We start from the raw sequence: 6,000 nt of genomic DNA on the forward strand, positions 1-6,000 counted from the left end.
AATCCTCAAACTGAAATTACACTTAGTTCCGTAGTTAGAGCCTACGTGAAACCGGGTTCCTCGTACTAGAACAGGGACGCATAATCCGAATAACTCATTCTAACAGTGAACTTATCCACCCAACAGGATAAGTTGCTATTATACCTTAAACCCTACACACCAAACTGACACACAGAACAATTTTCTTTCCTTTGGGATAAGATACAAATTACGTGAATTTAAACCTCTGTAAACACTTAATTCAACATAATCGAACACCATTTCTTCACAAAACAATCAAAGCTCATAAAATATCAACAAAAGACAACGACGTATATGTATAGCCAACAGTACGTGGCATATAATGAAGCTATTGTACAAGTATTACTAAGAATGACAGCAAGAAATTGACACCGCTTACCCTCCATCACTTCACCAGCACCGGAGCCACCTGCAACGACAAAAAAGAACGCATAATTAATCAAGTGCTATCGGCACAACAAAGGATCCTTATGCCGAAAGGGCACCAGATAAATTAGGTTTCCAGGTCTTCTTATGAGTTCAAAGGAATGCTTCATGTTGAGTGATTCCAGTATGGGTTTGCACCTTGGAACCGTTGGAGGAAGTAAATGTGGTTTATCCGTGTCAGACTGTCGCCCTGGCGCTGTGTGCCTCCACACAAGCCTACTTCTAGCGCTTTTGCCTCCTCAAGAGAGGATACACAGATACTGCAAGACCCCGTTCGTCAGAGAATCGTAAAGGAAAAACACAACTACACAAAGAAGGCTTTCGGAACCATATTCATTGTAACTTTAACAGAAAGAATACACAAGGAAGAAACAAATAATTTGCAAACTACAAAAACAGATGACTATATATATATATATATTGTCACTTAAATTTTAAATGAATATATAAGGCTTATATATAATGCAACACGATACAATACCGATAGTATACATGAATACCATGAATATCTATCTATCTATCTATCTATCTATCTATCTATCTATCTATCTATCTATCTATCTAAAAAATCTGTCTAAAAATCTGTCTATCTACACGTATCTGTATATCTAGCTACCTGCCTGCCTGCCTATTCCTGTTGCTCCCGCTTTGAGCATAGGGCATCCGTTAAACGCTTCGTTTCACTTCAGTTTCTTAATCTTAAGACAGCTGGCAGGACTCCTTGGATGGGGGATCAGCCCGTCGCAAGGTCGCTACCTACACAGGACAACGCAAACACGGAAGAAAAAAGACAGACGTCCATGTCTTGAGTGGGATTTGAACTCACGATCCTAGCGTTCAAGCGGGCGAAGACATTTGAGGCCTTATACCTCGCGCCCACTGTGATCGGAACTATAATTAACGCGGATGGTATAATTTCTCGGTTTAGACATGTCCATGTCAACATCGTTTTCAGATTACATTGACACAAGTCTCTGTCAGTTCTTCTCTGACACCTGTGATGATAGAAGATGGACAAAGGTGTTGAAGGAAAGCACGTTGTCGTCAACATTATTAGTGCTACTCCAGTCTTATGTATGAGTACGTCAATAAACGAACTCTATCCGTGGTTTCTCTTTTCTTGTATCAAGATTTACTGTACGCTCCAGTTGCATAATTTGCCACTTCTTTCACTCCTAATCTCTAAATCCCGAAATATGTAACAGATATATACAGTAAGATTTGAGGTTTTCACGGCGGTGACTATGAAGAAAGCAGTCTTCTGGGATATGGCACCGTGTAGATGTGGTGTTAACCGACGTTTCGGAGGAACACATCGCCTCCATCTTCAGGGTAGAAGGAAAAATAAGAAATCAGCAAGCGAAGAGACCGTGAGAACCGGTACAAGCAGCTCATAGGTGGGCTACTTCATCTGGAGCTTCTGTCTCATCTTCATATGAAAACGATTCCTATTTTATTTGCAAAAATATTTATTTCATAATCAGCCTCCTTAACCACGTGCCACAGGGTACAAAATTTAAGCTGTCGAAATTTTACCGGCTTTACTTAAAATGCAGTAGGCTAATGCTTTGAAGGAGACACTAAAAGGTTCTGAAGATGGTGCATAACACTCAGGATTACTAAGTTTTTGGACTTTGTCCATCGTCCGGTATTCTAGTAACTAGAAAACTCAACGTTTCGGAAACTAGATCTGTTTCCGTCCTCAGGTGAGGGGAGGGAAGACACCTACTCTGTTGGGTCCATTAGAAAGGGATAAACTCAAATACTGGACAGATCCATTTTTTCACAACGTTGTTTTGTCTAGTTTCTAGAGCACCGGACGATGGACAAAGTCCAAAAACCCAGTAATTCTGAGTAATGCTTTCAAGATTCAAACAACATACACACGGAGAAGTTTGGCTTCATGGTATAGGGGTGGAAAATCATAATGCGCATATTAAATTTATCACTCTTTGAGGAGAAACAGACTACACTTGTTTTACAATTTCTGCAATCACTCTCGTTTCTCACGAACGTAAACTGTCCCTCTGTGGTAAACCTCAGCTTTCGTCAGATCTAGATGCTAATCTCCTCCTCTGTACTGCGCCCCTATTTGGCGACTAGAGCCACAAGAAGACGTTATTTTCGTAACATGCTGGAAATTGCGCTCTCGGCTTTCTTTAGAATCGTATAACTGTCGTTAGGAGCCGGGATAGCGCACTCGGTATAGCGCCTGGCTACTGGCTGGACGACCGAGGGGCCGGAGTTCGAGCCCCATTAGGGCCAAGAATTTTCTCTTCTCCGCGACGTCCAGACCGGCTCTGGGGTCCACCCAACCTCCTATAGAATGGGTACCGGGGGCTATTTCCCCGGTGGTAAAGCGGCAGGGGCGTGAAACTAACCACTCACCTCCAGCTAGTACTGAGTTCAAGAAAACGTGGCTCTATATATCCACTCCCACAAACGTCTTCATGGCATAGTGCTTACTTAGTTAAGCACAGGAACAACTTTACCTTTACTTTTTATAACTGTCGTTAAACAAGTTAAGAATTTTCCGATATAAAACGATCCAGCATTTCTTAAGTAGCGGACCACCTTGTAGGAATTTGTGAAACAGATTTATTAATCAAAATATGTGTAAAATCCTCTACTTGAGTAAACCGAACTTATTACAACAAGGACGAGCTCAACATTATCGTTCCTTTTGTTTCACTGCATTCGCTCTTCCAAATGCCGCACTAGATCCTTTCGAGCCAAAATATGCTCTGTGTATCAAACAGAAGATTAAACCTCTAAGATGGGTTACGTAATATATGATTTTCATTGCTTTTCCATCAACAATAATCGACACACGACTGAAATGGCAGGATATTCTGAGACGTCTTTTATTAACTCTTCCCGAACATCACATGTAGCCGTTACTTAACACAGAACTGCATTTGCAACATTGTTTGCATTACACAAAATACAGAAGTGAATGCATGTGTTTAAACATAAGTAACGGATCCCATAACTTCCATTGTTAAGAACACAACCAGAATTAATAAAACCACATCTACAAGTTACAGAACGAAACATGGCAGCCGCGAACAAGCGGCGCTATTGTCTACGTGTCAGGGTGGGGACTTTTCCTGGTTTACATGTTGCCGTTATAATAAGTTATTTTATATGCGTTCCAGTTCAAGTAACAATAGAAAGTCACATTCGAAACACAAACTTTTTTTTCCACCTGCAGTTGAATTTTACCACAACATCGAATGGATATGACGAAACTACCGAGTTAAGTCCCATTCGTTTTCGAAGATAACCTAGAAATAACCAGAATGGCCTCCAATGAATGCTCTGCAAAATAAGTCCCTCGAAAATCTATTAACTAATATTAATTTGCGCCGGTCACGGTAGCCGAGCGGTCTACGGCATGAACTGTCTTCGCTCGCGCGGAAGCCGGGATGGTGGGTTCGAATCCCACACAAAGCATGGATGTTTGGTGTGTGTATGCGTTTATTCTGTGTTTGTGTTGTCCCGTGTTTACGTAGAGGCTTTGCGACGAGCTGGTCACTCGTCCAAGGAGTCCCACCGTCTGTAAAATGATCATGAAACTGAGAAGCAAGAGGAGTAAAAGTAAAAGCAAAGCTATTCCTGTACCAGGCCGTGAAGGCCCATAGGTTTGTGAGACATTATCTAGACAATCGGCTCAAAGATGGTGATAAGGTTATAATTAGGGCCCGAATTTCTATGACATGTCATATTTTTTTCCTAGGGTTTATTCCTATTTTTAAATGTAATTATGCATGTTTCCAGTCATTCTTATTGAAATTATGTCGTTTTTATTGTGCATATAAATGCATATTTTAGAGTTTTATTGGTTTTACAGCATATTTTGGCATAATTTTGAAATAAGGTCATATTTTTGTCATTTTAGAAACAATTCTTTGATATAATGTACAATTTCGGCTCCATAATGTTTAGTATTACAAAATAAATTTCAGGCTGGACTGTTGCTTCAATGTGGAATAGAGTTCAAGTACATGAAGTTCGTATTAAAAACCATATTTTTGACTGGACTGTACTTGCAGTTACAAAGGCGAAAATTTGTGAAATGCAGCATTTATGACCTGGCAAGCCGGCCTTTCCCAGTCGAGGCAGGAGGGAGGCAAGTGTAACGGGTATTCTCCTATTGTACTCCGTCTTACTATAAGGTATATACATCCCATTCTTTCTTGGAGGGCTTAGAAGTATTCTATTTATATATGTGGAGGGCGTTATAAGACTTCAGTTTGACTTTACAATGCCTAAAGTGAGTACATGTAGTTCAAGGAGCGCAAAGTTGCGTAGTTTTGTACAGGAGTTTGGTGAAAAAGTGTTTAGTACCGATGGCAAGATATTTTATTGTAAGTTGTGTGGCGTGAAAGTTACGGCAGAAAAGCGATTTACTGTGCAGCAGCATTGTAAAACTTTTAAACATGGTAAATGTTTAAGCAGATTATCTACAAAGGATAGCAGACAAAGTTTGTTGTTTAAAAACAGTTCCACTAATTCTTCTTCTTCTTCTCCTTCACCTTCTTCAACGAACAATGGGTCGGAATTTTCGAAGGATTTGTGTCAGTGGATGGTATCTTCGAATATTCCATTAGAGAAATTGCATAATCAGCACTTCAGACAATTTTTGGAGACATACACTAGTCATCCTATCCCAAGTGAATCGACGTTAAGAAAGAATTATCTCTCTACATGTTATGAAGATATGTTAAATAAGATTCGAACATCTGTTGCTGACAACAAGATATGGGTTTCCTTGGACGAGACTTCTGACGTAGATGGGCGGTATATTGCGAATGTTATAGTTGGGACCCTGAAACAAGATCAACCTGGAGAGAGATTTCTTCTTGACTGTGAAGTTCTCGAAAGAGCCAATCATTCGACTATAGCTGTCCTATTTGATAATTCCACCATGAAGTTGTTGTGGCCAAATGGAATACAGCGAAATAATGTCCTTCTCCTAGTAACAGATGCCGCTCCATACATGAGGAAGGCTGCCAAAGGACTTCGAATCCTCTTCCCGAAAATGGTCCATATTACTTGCCTCGCTCATGCATTGCATAGAGTGGCTGAAGAAGTTCGAGGACATTTGCCTGAAGTAGATAGGCTAGTTTCAAACGGAAAGAAAATATTCATCAAGGCCCCTCTTCGAGTGCAGAAATTTAAACAAGAAGCTCCTCTACTGCCACTTCCTCCACAGCCTGTCGTCACACGGTGGGGTACATGGTTGGATGCTGTGGCATATTATTGTGAAAATTACACAGCCATTGAGAAAATGTTTAATGGCTTTGACAGCAGTGAGTCAACATCAATTAAAGCTGTCAAGGACTTATTCTCTACCACTCTAGCACAAAATCTAGCATACATAAAGTCAAACTTCTGTTCAATTTCAGGTGCAATAACTCGCCTGGAATTTGTAGGGACTGAACTCTGTGACGCGTTGGACACTGTAAAGAGCATTGAGAATGAACTGAACCGAACTCGTGGTGAATTAAGTGACAGGATTAAAACCAAAATAGAAAGTGTTCTTCATCG

Source organism: Cryptotermes secundus, unplaced genomic scaffold (genome assembly GCF_002891405.2).
Source record: "Cryptotermes secundus unplaced genomic scaffold, Csec_1.0 scaffold579, whole genome shotgun sequence".
NCBI classification, from domain to species: Eukaryota; Metazoa; Arthropoda; class Insecta; order Blattodea; family Kalotermitidae; genus Cryptotermes; species Cryptotermes secundus.